The 22,214-nt window shown below is 39.7% G+C and overlaps 1 long non-coding RNA gene across 1 annotated transcript in view; it reads right to left on the bottom strand.

Annotated features, from left to right (window-relative positions):
- The window catches only part of LOC139830660 (uncharacterized), a 54,753-nt gene that overhangs the window by 8,490 nt on the left and 24,049 nt on the right, over positions 1 to 22,214 (bottom strand). The gene's annotated exons all lie outside the window — the stretch shown is intronic.

Genomic DNA, 22,214 nt, shown 5'->3' with positions numbered 1-22,214 from the left:
CACCATGAACCCTTGCTAGCACTCTTAGTTTGTCTAGAAATAAGAAAATGCCACTGCTGTTTTGATTATTTTGGATTGTGAGAATTGAGAATTAAAATTAACAACCTTAATGAATCACCTGGGTGGATTGGTTGTGTGGTGGGCGGCTGCTCAGGGCTCCGATCCCTGGGGATGGACCAGTGGACGGGTGGGTGCCTGAGAGTGCGTTGTTGAATGGTGGTTGCCCTGGACTGCACCTCTGGTTTTCACCAGGGGATCGTGCGGGGGTTTATTATCTGTAATGGCTTTAAGCCCGTGGGTTTCACTTGTGGTTGGCCACCCAGGATTAAAGAGATTATTATGTCGTCCATGTTTTAGTTAGCTTCCAGTGCAGCCTTATGGTATTATGGGCTCTGCCGGGATTAAGTAAGTTGTGAGGTCCAACTTGTTTGATAGACAGGAAGATGTGGCTGCAGCCAAATGGGTACGAGTCTATGCTAGTATGGTTGAAACCTTCTACTGAAAGATCTTGTCTCATTCTTCTCTTGGGAAGGGTGGGTCGTAAGGTGAAAGTGCACAACCTCTCGAGAGTAAACCTAAGATCTTAGCCGTGTCCCAGGTTACGGACAATTTGAGCTTTCTAGGCAGGGAATGTGAAGGAGATATGCCCAAGAGGCAATAATAAAAGTGGTTATTATATATCTTTATGTTTATGATAAATGTTTATATACCATGCTATAATTGTATTAACCGAAACATTGATACATGTGTGATATGTAAACAACAAAGAGTCCCTAGTATGCCTCTTAACTAGCTTGTTGATTAATGGATGATTAGTTTCATAATCATGAACATTGGATGTTATTAATAACAAGGTTATATCATTGTATGAATGATGTAATGGACACACACAATTAAGCGTAGCATAAGATCACGTCATTAAGTTATTTGCTATAAGCTTTCGATACATAGTTACCTAGTCCTTATGACCATGAGATCATATAAATCATTTATACCGGAAAGGTACTTTGATTACATCAAACACCACTGCGTAAATGGGTGGTTATAAAGGTGGGATTAAGTATCCGGAAAGTATGAGTTGAGGCATATGGATCAATAGTGGGATTTGTCCATCCCGATGATGGATAGATATACTCTGGGCCCTCTCGGTGGAATGTCGTCTAATATCTTGCAAGCATATGAATAAGTTCATAAGAGACCACATACCACTAAAAGATTTAGTAAAGAGTACTTGTCAGGAGACGAGGTTGAACAAGGTATAGAGTGATACCGATGATCAAACCTCGGACAAGTAAAATATCGCGTGACAAAGGGAATTGGTATCGTATGTGAATGGTTCATTCGATCACTAAAGTCATCGTTGAATATGCGGGAGCCATTATGGATCTCCAGATCCCGCTATTGGTTATTGGTCGGAGTGAGTACTCAACCATGTCCGCATAGTTCGTGAACCGTAGGGTGACACACTTAAAGTTGGATGTTGAAATGGTAGAACTTGAATATGGAATGGAGTTCGAATATTTGTTCGGAGTCCCGGATGAGATCCCGGACATCACGAGGAGTTCCGGAATGGTCCGGAGAATAAGATTCATATATAGGAAGTCATTTTATGAGATTTAAAATGTTCCGGAAGGTTCTATGGAAGGTTCTAGAAGGTTCTAGAAAATTCTGGAAGAAACCACTAAGGAAGGCGGAGTCCCGGAGGGACTCCACCTCCCATGGCCGGCCAACCCTAGGAGGGGGGAGTCCACCTTGGTCTCCACCAAGGGGGCCAGCCAACCCCCCACATGGAAGGGGGGAATCCCACCCCAAGTGGGATTCCCACCTTGGGTAGGTTTCCCTATCACATGGAAGGTTTTGGGTTCGGGTCTTATTCGAAAACTTGTAGTCCAACACTTGGGGCTTCCACCTATATAATGAGGGGCCAAGGGGAGGGGGCTGTAATATCCCAGGTAATGGGGTTACAAAAATAGAGGAAACAGATGTGTGCATTGCATTCATGCATAGAAAATCTGGGGAATTTTCGCGCTTTAAAGTAAAACAGTCACAGTAACTGAAGTTTCACTTGACCTTGGTGGAATTGAAGTAGCTCATCAAGTCAAGCGCTATAAACCTCAACGTGACTTTGTTAAAACCTTGTTTTGGGTAGAGATGATATGATCTAAGGGGTTAGATCAAATGGAACTAATAATCAACACAACAACACTTTACTAAATGATCAATTGCTTGATCTCAAAACAGATCATAATATGGTAAACCTTGCCATAGCATATGAACATCTATTCAATTACAAACCAAGTAACAATAAAATGGAGAAACCATTCTTGACTTATCTTCTCCATATCTTAAATTAATCCAAGCTCTTATCATAAACCCTATGATATCCATTCTACTTTAATCTTGGAAACAAGACAAGGAGATTCAACTTAAGAAATATACATTCTTCTCTATTCCAAATAGTTTTACATCAAACCTAGAGAGGTGAGAGAGTTCTATTATAATTATTAGAGAAGCAACAAACCTTGAGCTAAACCTTGGATATACATCCAAGTATTTAAATCATCATCTTAAAGAGGAACCCTAGAAACTTATTCAAGATATTTCCTAGAGAGAGGATACACCTATGTTAACCCTAGATATTGATGATCACATCAACTTCTAGGGAGCCTAACCTTAGGTTATCATTGAATTCCTTCCCAAATGAGAGAGACCATTTATACTAACCTTAGCTTTACCTACTTAAGAATCAAGGACAACAATTGAACTAGAGTATTAGGAGTACACCATAACCTAGAATAACTGTTCTTAAATGAGAGAGCTCAACCTATGGTGTTATACTCAAGATAATTGAGACAACCATAACCATGCCCATTCAAGAAACTATAAAAGAAAGTCTATGTTTAGTTGATCAAGACAACACTTGATCTTGGGAGTGAGAAACCAAATTCATCAGAGATACCTTAGCAAGCCAAACCTTGACCATCATAAATTGAGTAATGATCATAAACCCTAAGAACTTGAGGTAAGGATATTAAGAACAAGTGGATCATGCCTAATCCATGACCATGCTTTGGAGAAATAGGAGAATAATCCAAGTGCTAACACTTATATGATTAGAAGATATTATTCACCACATGAAATTATAAGGAGATCATTAGTAAGCAACCCTAGGTTATATCCCAACCTTTACTTGTGAATCACTTGGTGATCATAAGTAGAATCCTACCACCTCTACATTCCATCTATTACTTAATCAAAGAAACTAAGAAAACCTTAAAGTCAAACTGTATATTTTATATGGTGAGAAAACCTTCATCAATATAACCAAAGTTAACTATAAAAAGAAGTATAACTACTTTAGTTACTTTAATAATAGATTAAGGATACAAAAGAAGTCTATAGGAGTAAGATAGAATCAATTCTCAGGTCCTTAACAACTAAATGAGAACAATAATAATTAAAGTAAGTAACCATCCTATTTTGGTTGGAGGAGATTAAGCCCTAGCAATTGCAATATAATGTCATCTCAACTCTACAGACTAGAATTATATCTCAACCCTAGTTTATGTATCACTATGGGGATCATAATATAAACCTAGGCCATAACTGAGATTCAAACAAATTGCCAGTAGGTAAATATCATTAGAAACCTAGTATGGCACATTAATAAAATCTTAAGCTATAATTATTAAACCTGGGAAAACTTTTGTGATACATCCTATAATTAGAACCATAAGTGTGATTAATAACCACTTATCTTTATAACCAAAGTCCAACCATGAGGAGAGTAATGTCTACTCTAGGTAATTCAAAGTGTTATTAAAATATAATACCAGTGCTAACCTTGACATAGAGTGATAATCAAAATTATAAAATCTTAATAAATAGAGGATCACATAAAATCATATGCAGGGAACTAAACTCCCAATTAAGAGCTCAAACCCTAATGATAAATTCTAAAACACTTAGAGTAGAAAATATCAACCCTAATAATTCAAAATAGATTTGATTACACAAGAAAAAGGAAATTAAAATGAGTGCATAAAATCATGATTAATTACAATTTGTAATAAAGCTCACATATGTGAAATGTTTAATCAAAACAATTGAGTATTACAATAATACTTTTATTAGTCTTCATAAAAGACCAATTGTTTAATACCTACAAAATATAAAATAGTTAAAACATGAATTCAAAACAGAATTGAAAACAGTAAATAAAAAACAGAAAACAAAATAAAGAAAGGAAAAGAGGGGACTTACCAGACTACCTGGCCGCAGCAGCCCATCACCGCAGCCCAAGCCACAGCCCAATCACCGGCCCAAGTCGCAGCCCACAGAACCCATTTACCCCTTCGCTCGGATAAGAACGAGAGGGATGAAGAGGTCTTCGTCTTCCTCTCTGGACGCTCTGGAGCTCGCCACCGCGACGCACCCTCCACGTCCTGCGGTCGCCGCCGTTTTTGCTGACCACCAGCACACACCGAAGGGAGTATAAATGGAGGAGAAGCCCTCAATTTCCCCTCTTTCTGTCTCAAACGTCCAAAACACCGAAACCCTAGCTCGCCGGAGACCACACCGCCACACCGATTCCGGTCACCCCTGGAGCCGCCGTTGAGCTCAGGAGGAGCGCCTCGGCGTCCTCAATCACCTGGTACAGCCACACATCAAGGGGAGCTCGGCGGTGGAGTAATTTCACCGTTCCCCTCCGCGGTTCTGCGAAGGAAAAGTCGACCGTGTCGTCGTCTCCGGCCATCTCCTTCGCCAATTCGAAGCAATACGCAGCAAGGGTGAGCATGCGCTTCTCGGCAACCTGTTATTAGCCTTTAACATCCACCGTAGCTCGCTATCGTCAGAGTCCGCCGTGCGCCGCCGTTTCCATGCTCGCCGGAGTTGGCTCCGACGACCATTTTCTGGGGGCGCCAACCCTATTACGTTCAGCACCTCAAGCCGCAGCTACTGAGCCCATTCACTCGACCCCGCGCGGTCTGTGGCGACGTCGCCGTCGCCGGCCACCTCGCAGACACCGTGAACCAGGCCACGTAGACGCCACCGTGGCATGTGACATGGCATGTGGCCCACTAGTCAGTAGCTGGGTAGGATCAATCCGGGTGTAGTTAGTATTTGTCATTTTAATTCAATTCCAGAAATTACCAGAAACTTTGCAACAAATTGTAAAATTCAATATAGCTCAGAAAAATAAAAATGAGACATCAAAATTCTTAGAAAAGTAAACTCTATCCAATAAAAATATAATATGAAATTTTTATTTTTAATAAAAATTTAGTTATTTTAAACTCATTAATTAAGTCTTTTCTTTTATACTTGATTGAATTAAAATTAAATAATTAGGAAAACTTTACAAATTAAATAAAAACCAGTAAATAAATAAAGAAAACTTAAAAACTAATTTTCTTTATTTGTTATTTTATTAAATCCTTATTAAAAGGATTTAAACCCTAATTGTCCTAATTATTAATTGTTCTAAAATAGAAAAATGCCAAATCCAATATAATTTTATTTAAAAATTATTAATAACTTTAACTTTGCAAACAAGTTATTAATTCAAGAATTTTAGGGTAATTAGGAATCCTAGTTCCATAAGGGAGAAAACTAGAAACCTATCATTTCATGAGAAACCCTAAAACCCTAACTCCAGTGGGAACCCTAGTTCCATTATTACATGTGAACCCTAATTTGCTTCTAACCTAAACCCAAGGTTAGAACAGGTGATCATGGTACTTTATTTCAAATCATAGAGCCATCATTAGCAACTAAAAGACCTACATATGTCCACATAAAATATAGAACCCTATCACTAGCAATGTAGTATTCCATGTGTTCATCTTATCAGACCTAGATAATCAAGTGGGGTTAAACCAAGCTTAAACCCTAGCTTCTACTGTCAAAACCATCATCCTTAATCATCCATGCTTAGCATCACACCATTGTGATGAACCCCAATAGCATCTAGGCCTAATATTTATCATTACATAACCATAGTCCACTGAACCTTACAAATACTTCATAATTATGAACCATCCTATTCAGGAGCCAATCATTCCTTACTTAGTAGATCCAATAGCAAACCCTAGACAACCTCAACCCTAATTGATATACTTCTTATTACTTAAGAAGTATGTTCTTCAAAAGTTATTCTTTTGAAGTAAATAAAGAATTATCACCAACCCTGCTTATAAGGACCTATAAACCCTAGCCAACTATCACTAGCAAGATAAACCAACCTTGACAACAACCATGTATAATGAACTGCTTAGGATACCTAAGCTTATCTTAACCTTACAAGCCCTAGGTGTTGATAAATCCAACTTTGTTGGGATCCATCTAATATTTACTCCAGCAACTACCTGAAACCATAGTCAACCATAGAAACCCAACCTAATTATCATACTTGTTCTTTATCAAAGAACATGTTCTTCAAAAGTTATTCTTTTGAAGTATATGATAATCAATCATTAACCATGCCATATAGTGCTAAAACCAACCACTATTCATTACATGTTAAGATTATACCAAATGTTATTGTTATGTGCTATTATTGTTGTTATTATTTATTACCGCACCTGTTTATGATAACAAGCAACCAATTCTTAATAAGAACCTTGTTTGTGAATCTTTGAATCACTCTAAAAGTGTAACACACCCTAAAACAAATCATTTTTAACTCACTAATCCTAAATCATCGGGGTTAGATCACGCTTAGAGCGATTGCATCTCATTCTTATGCATTATTGCATCCTTGCCAATCTTTTAAACATCGTCTCCTTGGACGATGATGCTATTTCAGAATTTGGAGTTATTGCGTATCGAAGACCTTGTCTGCATAATCTTGCAGCCAAGAAAGGCAAGTTCATCACTTGCTCATGTCATTTGAGTATTTCTATCAAATTACTTGCAAAGTATTATGGTTATCACTATTGCATAAAAATCAAAATCACTACTTTCATAACTATGAATATGACTATGTGGTGGGCAATGGAACCATGGATTGTGTTGATATGGTGGAGGTTCCATTGCACGGGCTTATATCCATCTAGGATTAAACAACAAATGTCGCCAGTGATTCTTGTGCCGTAATACCCGTGTTAACCATAAGATCCGGAGTGGGACGGAGTAGTCAAAAGTGTTTCCACCTCTCGTTCATCAACGGATGCGCTTTACCGTAGACACTTGTATCTGTCAGGGCAAGCGGTTGGCTGGGGAAGCCTTAAGTCCCCACGGCATAGTCCGTGGACACTTGTCGCTCGAAGTGCAAGCGGTTGGCTGGGGAAGCCTTAAGTCCCCACGGTATTGTGGTCTATGATGGGTTGCAGCTACCGGCGAAGGAGTTTGGTTCGATCCCAAACTGTCGTCGTGGTCGGGGTCCACCCGTGAGTGGGAATAATGGGACCGGCGAGGACCCAGGGTCGGGGCATGCAACAAAGGGTGGGTGTTCGAGGTAGCGGAGGAACATGATTGGCTAGACCTTATACCGGGCCTCACACCATAGGAAGTGTGGACGGGAAGATCACCCGGTTGGCACCAAGGTTAAGATCTCTTATGGGTAAAGCAACACACCTCTGCAGAGTGTAATGAATCGTGACATGTCACTCCCTGTTCCGGGATTTGGAACTGCGAACGCTGCCGGAAAGGAGCTCCATGAAGTTCTAGTAAACCGGTGAAGGCTGACGGACATAGTTCTTCTGAATAAAAGCAATCTTTTGAAGAAATGGTTACGAAAACTTGCATTGGTATTAGACTTTCTGGTCTAATGCTGTAGCTAGTGCATTAAACACCTCTTTCCTATAATGAACTTGTTGAGTACGCTCGTACTCATCCCACTCTTAAATCCCCTGCTTAGATATGGAGGCATCGAATGAGGATCTACAGTGCAACTCGAAGACCGAGGAGTCAACAACTACTTCACGAGACGGGACCCTGTCAGAGGAGTCAGATACCACATCCAACAAGGAGAAAACCTAGTTTAGCCATGGAAGGGAACTAGCTTCCTAAACCTAGCTCCTATTTAGCTAGAGTCTATTCTTAGCCTCTGTAGTTAGTGAAATACTCTACAAATAGAGTCCGTGATAAGACTAGACTACGAGTCGTTCTTCTGGAGTTTATTTACAGTTTTACCTCATTGTAAAGTAAGAGGCTGTGATGATCTTATGTAACAGAGTCGATGTTGTAATTCTATAGACATACCTTGGACCCGCATATGTTTCTGTTGTACCACTCTGAGCGATATAATACTAGTGGAACGGTGTTTCATTGGTGTTATATCAGACTTGCATACTACACCATGCAGTGGTATGCCGGGTCACCACGGTTGGTATCAGAGCAAATGCTTTGACCTTAGGATGAAAACCCTTTAAAGGAGACCTATAGGATTGGTAGTGTCTATAGGAAATTGTCCTAGGTAAACCAAATACTTCTTATGACTTGAGATGGATATTCACTTGAGAATAATCCTGACACACTTAAGTCAATGTTTCTTCCTTAAGTTAGTTAGCTAAACATAGAGCACACCATTAAGTCCCTAAAACAATATATGAGTAGATCACAGTTGGTATACAATACATGGTAGTACAAAGAGAGGATACAACCATAAGGAAGATATCCTATTGGAAGATGTGTACCAACACGGGTTATGGTTAAGTAAGAGTTATCCAGAACTGTAATAGGAGTTATATCAAGTGATGAAGTTAATTAAGATATCCTAATAGAAGATGTAGACCCAGATAAGTAATGAGTAAGTAAAATTTATCTAAAATTGTGAAACAACTGATAGTAAGGAATGAATATAAGTTATACGAGGTAGTATAAACCATGATGAGTCAATCATGGGAAGTAAGGAAGAGTGATAGGAAAAATATATGTCTACTTACATGGTAGAGTTGCTAATCATATATGATTCATTTGAGAATCATTATGTGATGGAATAGAACATCATTTAGGAGGAGAACAATAAGAACCAGACAATAGTGCAAGAATTGTGTTCCCAAAAGTATGGGAAGTGTACCAAGCACATCATGACCATAGTCTTATGATAGAAACACTTGGAAGTATAGGAGCTATATTTCCATAGTTGTGTGTTTAGTGTAGCAATGTTAGAACCTAGACATATCATGTGAGATAGTCCTCAATAAAATGAAGGTTAAGTAGTACTTCCAAAGAAAATTAGGTTAACCTTAACCATCCCAGACCACTTTGTTTCAAGTTTATCTCATTGCAAATGTGCAATTAAGGTAAAGGTTGAGACAAATAGTAGAATCCCATATACTCGTGCTAAGTATCACGATATAAACCTATCTTATGTGGTGTTATATACTACACATCAGAGCCTGATGTTTAGAGATGTCTTACTCAACTAGTATATTCAGGCTTATGATGGTGTGTATCATATGCACAAAGCTGAATTTTCTTGGATTTTATTGGATTTTCATTGTTTGACTAGATCCATACATGAAGTTCGACTTTGATATGCAAATGCATGTTGCAATATCAAGTTCTGACTTGATGCTATAGATCTAGAGGGTAATGGTATTCGTGTGAGGAAGTGACGAATTCTAAAGATTCGGAAGACAAAATGAAGGTTCATCAGATAAAGGAAACAAAGTTGTGGGAAGTAACCACAATACTCTGAAGGAAGTACAATTAGAAACTCATTCTTACCTCAACAAAGGAGTACTTTAGTACGAAAGAAGCATGAAGGTGAGAAATCTGGTGATTATGGAGTAGTAGAAGTAGAACCATAGTCATTATGGAAGAGGGAATGCATGGGAAATCACTCAGAATACTATATTCATAGTGTCAACTAGTGGTTTTTCTGCAAAATAAACCCTGAATGAAGGAAGATGATTTATGAAACCATAGCAGATATAAGAAGACCATAGTTGATATCAGAAGACCACAATTAGTATAGGATCAATACTGCGAGATAAAGTAGAAGATGTCTCGTCCAGTTGATCAGAACCTATAATAGAATCCATTTTTAGATAACAAATAGCTACAATTGGTATCAAGTAGTCCACCATTGGATTATTTGTACCAAGAAGTTGTGAACAAATAAAATTTTGTTAACCAAATAACAATGACCTATAATCATTTAGTAGAAGGATTCATGTTGGATGTGCACAATTGAGTGGATATACCACAAACATTCTTCGTAAGACTTTTAGAAAATTATAAACCATAAGCTACACCAAGATCAATATTCTAACCATCAATTCAATGGTTGGAAGAAATGGAGTTGAAGATCATAAGAAAACCCTAAGCGGTAGAGTAAAGATCGAGTTGGATGTATAATGACTCATTACTTTAAGCTTGATAGAAGCAGAAGGTCTGAACTGAGAGGAAGTTCGATCTTATTTTCATAAGATTATCGAACACTACTTTCAGAAGGATGTCAGGCCAGAAGCCGAGGTTTACACCTCGAGGAAGTAAGAAGTGGACTATAACTTGATCAAGTGAGTAATATTTACTCAGCAGTTCGATAGCTCAAGTAATCCAAGGTTAATGAAGTTGGATGAAGGAACTACCATAGACAAAATACAGCTCAAAAAGGCCAAATACCGAAGAAGATTGAATATACCAATACCAAAGACTAATAGAATGATTCCTTTCATGGAACCTAAATAACCCAAAATAGTTATAGGTATCAACTATAATCCCTGATTGGATGGACTAAATGAGTCTAATCCATTCTTAGAGGAATAAACCATCATGATCAATTCCATAGTAAGTACCTCACCAAGTACTATTATTGCAGTTGTGGTAGTAAGGGAAAAACAAAGACCTATTTTATCAAATAGGAGAATGTTATCCAATTAGTCCTCAATTAAGACTGTCAGGACAAGAAGAAGTCCCAATAATTGAATATTCAATGAGAGAGGAAACAAGCTTATAGAGTTGGAAGAAATCAAAGAATAAAAGTAAGAACCATGGTTCAGAGACAAACCCTAATGGATTCCAGGAAGAATCTGGACAAGGGATATATTCAATTATATCCAGTGAGATCACCAAGGAGTTTGAGAAAAGATGTAATCTGCACAAGACAGATCCAAACTCCGAAACGTGAGAGAGATCAAACTTCGAGGACGAAGTTTAGTTTAAGGGGTAGAGACTGTAATATCCCAGGTAATGGGGTTACAAAAATAGAGGAAACAGATGTGTGCATTGCATTCATGCATAGAAAATCTGGGGAATTTTCGCGCTTTAAAGTAAAACGATCCACAAGAATCGAAGTTTCACTTGACCTTGGTGGAATTGAAGTAGCTCATCAAGTCAAGCGCTATAAACCTCAACGTGACTTTGTTAAAACCTTGTTTTGGGTAGAGATGATATGATCTAAGGGGTTAGATCAAATGGAACTAATAATCAACACAACAACACTTTACTAAATGATCAATTGCTTGATCTCAAAACAGATCATAATATGGTAAACCTTGCCATAGCATATGAACATCTATTCAATTACAAACCAAGTAACAATAAAATGGAGAAACCATTCTTGACTTATCTTCTCCATATCTTAAATTAATCCAAGCTCTTATCATAAACCCTATGATATCCATTCTACTTTAATCTTGGAAACAAGACAAGGAGATTCAACTTAAGAAATATACATTCTTCTCTATTCCAAATAGTTTTACATCAAACCTAGAGAGGTGAGAGAGTTCTATTATAATTATTAGAGAAGCAACAAACCTTGAGCTAAACCTTGGATATACATCCAAGTATTTAAATCATCATCTTAAAGAGGAACCCTAGAAACTTATTCAAGATATTTCCTAGAGAGAGGATACACCTATGTTAACCCTAGATTTTGATGATCACATCAACTTCTAGGGAGCCTAACCTTAGGTTATCATTGAATTCCTTCCCAAATGAGAGAGACCATTTATACTAACCTTAGCTTTACCTACTTAAGAATCAAGGACAACAATTGAACTAGAGTATTAGGAGTACACCATAACCTAGAATAACTGTTCTTAAATGAGAGAGCTCAACCTATGGTGTTATACTCAAGATAATTGAGACAACCATAACCATGCCCATTCAAGAAACTATAAAAGAAAGTCTATGTTTAGTTGATCAAGACAACACTTGATCTTGGGAGTGAGAAACCAAATTCATCAGAGATACCTTAGCAAGCCAAACCTTGACCATCATAAATTGAGTAATGATCATAAACCCTAAGAACTTGAGGTAAGGATATTAAGAACAAGTGGATCATGCCTAATCCATGACCATGCTTTGGAGAAATAGGAGAATAATCCAAGTGCTAACACTTATATGATTAGAAGATATTATTCACCACATGAAATTATAAGGAGATCATTAGTAAGCAACCCTAGGTTATATCCCAACCTTTACTTGTGAATCACTTGGTGATCATAAGTAGAATCCTACCACCTCTACATTCCATCTATTACTTAATCAAAGAAACTAAGAAAACCTTAAAGTCAAACTGTATATTTTATATGGTGAGAAAACCTTCATCAATATAACCAAAGTTAACTATAAAAAGAAGTATAACTACTTTAGTTACTTTAATAATAGATTAAGGATACAAAAGAAGTCTATAGGAGTAAGATAGAATCAATTCTCAGGTCCTTAACAACTAAATGAGAACAATAATAATTAAAGTAAGTAACCATCCTATTTTGGTTGGAGGAGATTAAGCCCTAGCAATTGCAATATAATGTCATCTCAACTCTACAGACTAGAATTATATCTCAACCCTAGTTTATGTATCACTATGGGGATCATAATATAAACCTAGGCCATAACTGAGATTCAAACAAATTGCCAGTAGGTAAATATCATTAGAAACCTAGTATGGCACATTAATAAAATCTTAAGCTATAATTATTAAACCTGGGAAAACTTTTGTGATACATCCTATAATTAGAACCATAAGTGTGATTAATAACCACTTATCTTTATAACCAAAGTCCAACCATGAGGAGAGTAATGTCTACTCTAGGTAATTCAAAGTGTTATTAAAATATAATACCAGTGCTAACCTTGACATAGAGTGATAATCAAAATTATAAAATCTTAATAAATAGAGGATCACATAAAATCATATGCAGGGAACTAAACTCCCAATTAAGAGCTCAAACCCTAATGATAAATTCTAAAACACTTAGATTAGAAAATATCAACCCTAATAATTCAAAATAGATTTGATTACACAAGAAAAAGGAAATTAAAATGAGTGCATAAAATCATGATTAATTACAATTTGTAATAAAGCTCACATATGTGAAATGTTTAATCAAAACAATTGAGTATTACAATAATACTTTTATTAGTCTTCATAAAAGACCAATTGTTTAACACCTACAAAATATAAAATAGTTAAAACATGAATTCAAAACAGAATTGAAAACAGTAAATAAAAAACAGAAAACAAAATAAAGAAAGGAAAAGGGGGGACTTACCAGACTACCTAGCCGCAGCAGCCCAAGCCACAGCCCAATCACCGGCCCAAGTCGCAGCCCACACAACCCATTTACCCCTTCGCTCGGATAAGAACGAGAGGGACGAAGAGGTCTTCGTCTTCCTCTCTGGATGCTCTGGAGCTCGCCACCGCGACGCACCCTCCACGTCCTGCGGTCGCCGCCGTTTTTGCTGACCACCAGCACACACCGGAGGGAGTATAAATGGAGGAGAAGCCCTCAATTTCCCCTCTTTCTGTCTCAAACGTCCAAAACACCGAAACCCTAGCTCGCCGGAGACCACACCGCCACACCGATTCCGGTCACCCCTGGAGCCGCCGTTGAGCTCAGGAGGAGCGCCTCGGCGTCCTCAATCACCTGGTACAGCCACACATCAAGGGGAGCTCGGCGGTGGAGTAATTTCACCGTTCCCCTCCACGGTTCTGTGAAGGAAAAGTCGACCGTGTCGTCGTCTCCGGCCATCTCCTTCGCCAATTCGAAGCAATACGCAGCAAGGGTGAGCATGCGCTTCTCGGCAACCTGTTATTAGCCTTTAACATCCACCGTAGCTCGCTATCGTCAGAGTCCGCCGTGCGCCGCCGTTTCCATGCTCGCCGGAGTTGGCTCCGACGACCATTTTCTGGGGGCGCCAACCCTATTACGTTCAGCACCTCAAGCCGCAGCTACTGAGCCCATTCACTCGACCCCGCGCGGTCTGTGGCGACGTCGCCGTCGCCGGCCACCTCGCAGACACCGTGAACCAGGCCACGTAGACGCCACCGTGGCATGTGACATGGCATGTGGCCCACTAGTCAGTAGCTGGGTAGGATCAATCCGGGTGTAGTTAGTATTTGTCATTTTAATTCAATTCCAGAAATTACCAGAAACTTTGCAACAAATTGTAAAATTCAATATAGCTCAGAAAAATAAAAATGAGACATCAAAATTCTTAGAAAAGTAAACTCTATCCAATAAAAATATAATATGAAATTTTTATTTTTAATAAAAATTTAGTTATTTTAAACTCATTAATTAAGTCTTTTCTTTTATACTTGATTGAATTAAAATTCAATAATTAGGAAAACTTTACAAATTAAATAAAAACCAGTAAATAAATAAAGAAAACTTAAAAACTAATTTTCTTTATTTGTTATTTTATTAAATCCTTATTAAAAGGATTTAAACCCTAATTGTCCTAATTATTAATTGTTCTAAAATAGAAAAAATGCCAAATCCAATATAATTTTATTTAAAAATTATTAATAACTTTAACTTTGCAAACAAGTTATTAATTCAAGAATTTTAGGGTAATTAGGAATCCTAGTTCCATAAGGGAGAAAACTAGAAACCTATCATTTCATGAGAAACCCTAAAACCCTAACTCCAGTGGGAACCCTAGTTCCATTATTACATGTGAACCCTAATTTGCTTCTAACCTAAACCCAAGGTTAGAACAGGTGATCATGGTACTTTATTTCAAATCATAGAGCCATCATTAGCAACTAAAAGACCTACATATGTCCACATAAAATATAGAACCCTATCACTAGCAATGTAGTATTCCATGTGTTCATCTTATCAGACCTAGATAATCAAGTGGGGTTAAACCAAGCTTAAACCCTAGCTTCTACTGTCAAAACCATCATCCTTAATCATCCATGCTTAGCATCACACCATTGTGATGAACCCCAATAGCATCTAGGCCTAATATTTATCATTACATAACCATAGTCCACTGAACCTTACAAATACTTCATAATTATGAACCATCCTATTCAGGAGCCAATCATTCCTTACTTAGTAGATCCAATAGCAAACCCTAGACAACCTCAACCCTAATTGATATACTTCTTATTACTTAAGAAGTATGTTCTTCAAAAGTTATTCTTTTGAAGTAAATAAAGAATTATCACCAACCCTGCTTATAAGGACCTATAAACCCTAGCCAACTATCACTAGCAAGATAAACCAACCTTGACAACAACCATGTATAATGAACTGCTTAGGATACCTAAGCTTATCTTAACCTTACAAGCCCTAGGTGTTGATAAATCCAACTTTGTTGGGATCCATCTAATATTTACTCCAGCAACTACCTGAAACCATAGTCAACCATAGAAACCCAACCTAATTATCATACTTGTTCTTTATCAAAGAACATGTTCTTCAAAAGTTATTCTTTTGAAGTATATGATAATCAATCATTAACCATGCCATATAGTGCTAAAACCAACCACTATTCATTACATGTTAAGATTATACCAAATGTTATTGTTATGTGCTATTATTGTTGTTATTATTTATTACATCACCTGTTTATGATAACAAGCAACCAATTCTTAATAAGAACCTTGTTTGTGAATCTTTGAATCACTCTAAAAGTGTAACACACCCTAAAACAAATCATTTTTAACTCACTAATCCTAAATCATCGGGGTTAGATCACGCTTAGAGCGATTGCATCTCATTCTTATGCATTATTGCATCCTTGCCAATCTTTTAAACATCGTCCTTACCGGACGATGATGCTATTTCAGAATTTGGAGTTATTGCGTATCGAAGACCTTGTCTGCATAATCTTGCAGCCAAGAAAGGCAAGTTCATCACTTGCTCATGTCATTTGACTATTTCTATCAAATTACTTGCAAAGTATTATGGTTATCACTATTGCATAAAAATCAAAACCACTACTTTCATACCTATGAATATGACTATGTGGTGGGCAATGGAACCATGGATTGTGTTGATATGGTGGAGGTTCCATTGCACGGGCTTATATCCATCTAGGATTAAACAACAAATGTCGCCAGTGATTCTTGTGCCGTAATACCCGTGTTAACCATAAGATCCGGAGTGGGACGGAGTAGTCAAAAGTGTTTCCACCTCTCGTTCATCAACGGATGCGCTTCACCGTAGACACTTGTATCTGTCAGGGCAAGCGGTTGGCTGGGGAAGCCTTAAGTCCCCACGGCATAGTCCGTAGACACTTGTCGCTCGAAGTGCAAGCGGTTGGCTGGGGAAGCCTTAAGTCCCCACGGTATTGTGGTCTATGATGGGTTGCAGCTACCGGCGAAGGAGTTTGGTTCGATCCCAAACTATCGTCGTGGTCGGGGTCCACCCGTGAGTGGGAATAATGGGACCGGCGAGGACCCAGGGTCGGGGCATGCAACAAAGGGTGGGTGTTCGAGGTAGCGGAGGAACATGATTGGCTAGACCTTATACCGGGCCTCACACCATAGGAAGTGTGGACGGGAAGATCACCCGGTTGGCACCAAGGTTAAGATCTCTTATGGGTAAAGCAACACACCTCTGCAGAGTGTAATGAATCGTGACCTGTCACTCCCTGTTCCGGGATTTGGAACTGCGAACGCTGCCGGAAAGGAGCTCCATGAAGTTCTAGTAAACCGGTGAAGGCTGACGGACATAGTTCTTCTGAATAAAAGCAATCTTTTGAAGAAATGGTTACGAAAACTTGCATTGGTATTAGACTTTCTGGTCTAATGCTGTAGCTAGTGCATTAAACACCTCTTTCCTATAATGAACTTGTTGAGTACGCTCGTACTCATCCCACTCTTAAATCCCCTGCTTAGATATGGAGGCATCGAATGAGGATCTACAGTGCAACTCGAAGACCGAGGAGTCAACAACTACTTCACGAGACGGGACCCTGTCAGAGGAGTCAGATACCACATCCAACAAGGAGAAAACCTAGTTTAGCCATGGAAGGGAACTAGCTTCCTAAACCTAGCTCCTATTTAGCTAGAGTCTATTCTTAGCCTCTGTAGTTAGTGAAATACTCTACAAATAGAGTCCGTGATAAGACTAGACTACGAGTCGTTCTTCTGGAGTTTATTTACAGTTTTACCTCATTGTAAAGTAAGAGGCTGTGATGATCTTATGTAACAGAGTCGATGTTGTAATTCTATAGACATACCTTGGACCCGCATATGTTTCTGTTGTTCCACTCTGAGCGATATAATACTAGTGGAACGGTGTTTCATTGGTGTTATATCAGACTTGCATACTACACCATGCAGTGGTATGCCGGGTCACCACAGGGGCCGACCACTCTAAGAATACAAGGTGGCCGCACCACCTAGATGGCCGGTGCCCCCCTCTCCCAAACCCTAGCGGCCATCTCTCCTCCACCACATCCCGCACGCTTAGCGAAGCTCCGCCGGGTTTCTCCACCACCACCGACACCACGCCGTCGTGCTGCCGGATTCAAGAGGAGCTACTACTTCCGCTGCCCGCTGGAACGGGGAGGTGGACGTCGTCTTCATCAACAACCGAACGTGTGACCGAGTACAGAGGTGCTGCCCGTTCGTGGCGCCGTGATCAAGATCTTCTACGCACTTTTGCAAGCGGCAAGTGAACGTCTACCGCAGAAACAAGAGCCTCATCTTGTAGGTTTTGGAATCTCTTCAAGGGTGAGACTCGATAATCCCCTCGTTGCTACCGTCTTCTAGATTGCATCTTGGCTTGGATTGCGTGTCCGCGGTAAGAAAAATTTTGTTTTCTATGCAACGAATCCCTACAGTGGTATCAGAGCCGTGTCTATGCATAGATGGTTGCACGAGTAGAACACAATGGTTTTGTGGGCGTTGATGCTCTTGTTGTCTTTAGTTTGAGTACTTTGCATCTTTGTGGCATAGTGGGATGAAGCGGCTCGGACTAACTTTACATGACCTCGTTCATGAGACTTGTTCCTCGTTCGACATGCAACTTGTATTGCATAAGAGGCTTTGCGGGTGTCTGTCTCTCCTACTATAGTGAAGATTCAATTTACTCTTCTATTGACAACATTAGTATCAACGTTGTGGTTCATGTTCGTAGGTAGATTTGATCTCTCTCGAAAACCCTAAACCACGTAAAATATGCAAACCAAATTAGAGACGTCTAACTTGTTTTTGCAGGGTTTGGTGATGTGATATGGCCATAATGTGATGATGAATATGTATGAGATGATCATTATTGTATTGTGGCAACCGGCAGGAGCCTTATGGTTGTCTTTAAATTTTATGTTGAGTAGTATTTCAAAATAGTTGTAATAGTTGCTACATGGAGGACAATCATGAAGACGGCGCCATTGACCTTGACGCTACGCTGACGATGATGGAGATCATGCCCGAAGATGATGGAGATCATGTCCGTGCTTTGGAGATGAAGATCAAAGGCGCAAAGACAAAAGGGCCATATCATATCACATATGAACTGCATGTGATGTTAATCCTTTTATGCATCTTATTTTGCTTAGACTGCGACGGTAGCATTATAAGATGATCCCTCACTAAAATCTCAAGATAATAAAGTGTTCATCCTTAGTAGCACCGTTGCCAAGACTTGTCGTTTCGAAGCATCTCGTGATGATCGGGTGTGATAGAATCAACAAGTGCATACAACGGGTGCAAGCCAGTTTTGCACATGCGGATACTAAGGTGGCCTTGACGAGCCTAGCATGTACAGACATGGTCTCGGAACACGTGATACCGAAAGGTAGAGCATGAATCATATGGTTGATATGATGCACACTTTGAGTGTTCGCCATTGAAATCACACCTTGTCTCGTGATGATCGGACTTAGGTGCGGTGGATTTGGTTCGTGTGATCACTAAGACAATGCGAGGGATATTGTTTTGAGTGGGAGTTCACCTAGATTTTTAATTATGTTGAATTATAATTTGAACTCAATTTGTCATCAACTTAGTCTAAACTTTAGCAAATATATGTTGTAGAGATGGCGTCCCCAATCAATTTTAACCAGTTCCTAGAGAAAGAAAAGCTTAAGAGCAACGGTAGCAACTTCACCGACTGGTTCCGTCATGTGAGGATCTTCCTCGCTGGCGGAAATCTGCAATTTGTGCTTGATGCACCGCTAGGTGACCCTCCTGCAGAAACTGAAACCGAGGAAGTAAAGAATGTTTACGCAACTCGGAAAACTTGGTACTCTCAAGTTCAGTGTGCCCTCCTGTGCAGTCTGGAAGCCGATCTTCAAAAACGTTTTGAGCACCACGATCCTCATGAGTTGGTCAATGAGCTGAAAGCTATATTTGAGACTCATGCGGCCGTGGAATGCTATGAAGCATCGAAACACTTCTTCAGCTGTATGATGGAAGAAGGCAGCTCCGTTAGTGAGCACATGCTCGTTATGACCGGGCAGGCGAAGAAACTCAGTGACTTGGGAATAGTGATTCCTAATAGACTGGGGATTAATCGTGTCCTTCAATCACTGCCACCAAGTTACAAGAACTTTGTGATGAACTACAATATGCAGAACATGAACAAGGAGTTACCTGAACTCTTTGGCATGCTAAAAGCTGCTGAGATTGAGATCAAGAAAGAGCACCAAGTGTTGATGGTCAACAAGACCACCAGTTTCAAGAAACAGGGCAAGTCTAAAGGAAAATTCAAGAAGGGTGGCAAGAAAGCTGCCACGCCTCCTATGAAACCTAAAAACGGCCCTAAGCCTGATGCTAAGTGCTATTACTGCAAGGAGAAGGGACACTGGAAGCGTAATTGCTCCAAGTATCTGGCTGATCTGAAGAGCGGCCTTGTCAAGAAGAAGAAAGAAGGTATATCTGATATACATGTTATAGATGTTTATCTCACTGGTTCTCGTTCTAGTACCTGGGTATTTGATACTGGTTCGGTTGCTCATATTTGTAACTCGAAACAGGAACTAAAGAATAAACGAAGACTACTGAAAGATGAAGTGACGATGCGCGTTGGAAACGGATCCAAAGTCGATGTGATCGATGTCGGCACACTTCCTCTACATCTACCTTCGGGATTAGTTTTAAGCCTAAATAATTGTTATTTTGTACCCGCGTTGAGCATGAACATTATATCTGGATCTTGTTTAATGCAAGACGGTTATTCATTCAAGTCTGAGAATAATGGTTGTTCTATTTTTATGAATAATATCTTTTATGGTCGAGCACCTGAAAAGAATGGCTTATTTCTGTTAGATCTCGATAGTAGTGATACGCATATACATAACATTGATGCTAAGCGAATTAAATTGAATGATAATTCTACTTATATGTGGCACTGTCGTCTTGGTCATATTGGAGTGAAACGCATGAAGAAACTCCATACCGATGGATTACTTGAATCACTTGACTTTGAGTCACTTGATAGATGCGAAGCATGTCTAATGGGCAAAATGACTAAGACTCCATTTTCTGGTATGATGGAGCGAGCTACTGACTTATTGGAAATCATACATACCGATGTGTGCGGACCAATGAGTGTAGCATCGCGTGGTGGTTATTGTTATGTTCTAACCTTCACAGATGATCTGAGTAGATATGGGTATATCTATTTCATGAAACATAAATCCGAAACTTTCGAGAAGTTTAAGGAATTCCAAAGTGAAGTAGAAAATCAACGTAACAAGAAGATTAAATTTCTACGATCTGATCGCGGAGGTGAATATCTGAGTTATGAGTTTGGCATGCATTTAAAGAAATGCGGAATACTTTCACAATTGACACCGCCGGGAACACCACAATGAAACGGTGTGTCCGAACGTCGTAATTGAACTCTCTTAGATATGGTTCGTTCTATGATGTCTCTTACTGATTTGCCGTTATCATTTTGGAGTTATGCATTAGAGACAGCCGCATTCACTTTAAATAGGGCACCATCAAAATCCGTAGAAACGACACCGTATGAATTATGGTTTAATAAGAAACCTAAGCTGTCGTTCCTTAAAGTTTGGGGTTGCGAAGCCTATGTAAAGAAGTTACAACCGGACAAGCTAGAACCCAAAGCGGAGAAATGCATCTTCATAGGATACCCTAAGGAAACTATAGGGTACACTTTCTATCACAGATCCGAAGGCAAAATCTTTGTTGCTAAGAACGGAACCTTTCTTGAGAAAGAATTTCTCACTGAAGAAGTGACTGGAAGAAAAGTAGAACTCGATGAGATTGATGAATCTATACTCGTTGATCAGAGTAGCGCAGTACTGGAAGTTGTACCTGTACCGCCTACACCGACAACAGAGGAAGCTAATGATAATGATCATGAAACTTCGAACGAGGAAACTACTGAACCTCGCAGATCGACAAGGGAGCGTGCCACTCCTGATTGGTATGATCCTTGTCTAAATGCCATGATTATGGATAACAATGATGAGGACCCTGATACGTCTCCGACGTATCGATAATTTCTTATGTTCCATGCCACATTATTGATGATATCTACATGTTTTATGCATACTTTATGTCATATTTATGCATTTTCCGGCACTAACCTATTAACGAGATGCCGAAGAGCCAGTTGATGTTTTCTGCTGTTTTTGGTTTCAGAAATCCTAGTAAGGAAATATTCTCGGAATTGGACGAAATCAACGCCCAGGGGCCTATTTTTCCACGAAGCTTCCAGAAGACCGAAGGGAAGACGAAGTGGGGCCACGGGGCGCCGCCACACTAGGGCGGCGCGGCCCAGGGGGGGCCCGCGCGGCCCTAGCGTGTGGGGCTCCCGTGACGCCTCCTGACCTGCCCTTCCGCCTACATATAGTCTTCGTCGCGAAACCCCCAGTACCGAGAGCCACGATACGAAAAACCTTCCAGAGACGCCGCCACCGCCAATCCCATCTCGGGGGATTCAGGAGATCGCCTCCGGCACCCTGCCGGAGAGGGGAATCATCTCCCGGAGGACTCTTCACCGCCATGGTCGCCTCCGGAGTGATGAGTGAGTAGTTCACCCCTGGACTATGGGTCCATAGCAGTAGCTAGATGGTCGTCTTCTCCTCATTAT

This window comes from Lolium perenne, chromosome 4, assembly GCF_019359855.2.
Source record: "Lolium perenne isolate Kyuss_39 chromosome 4, Kyuss_2.0, whole genome shotgun sequence".
NCBI classification, from domain to species: domain Eukaryota; kingdom Viridiplantae; phylum Streptophyta; class Magnoliopsida; order Poales; family Poaceae; genus Lolium; species Lolium perenne.
Note: the sequence above shows the minus strand (reverse complement) of the source record. Positions and strands in the feature narration are given on the sequence as shown.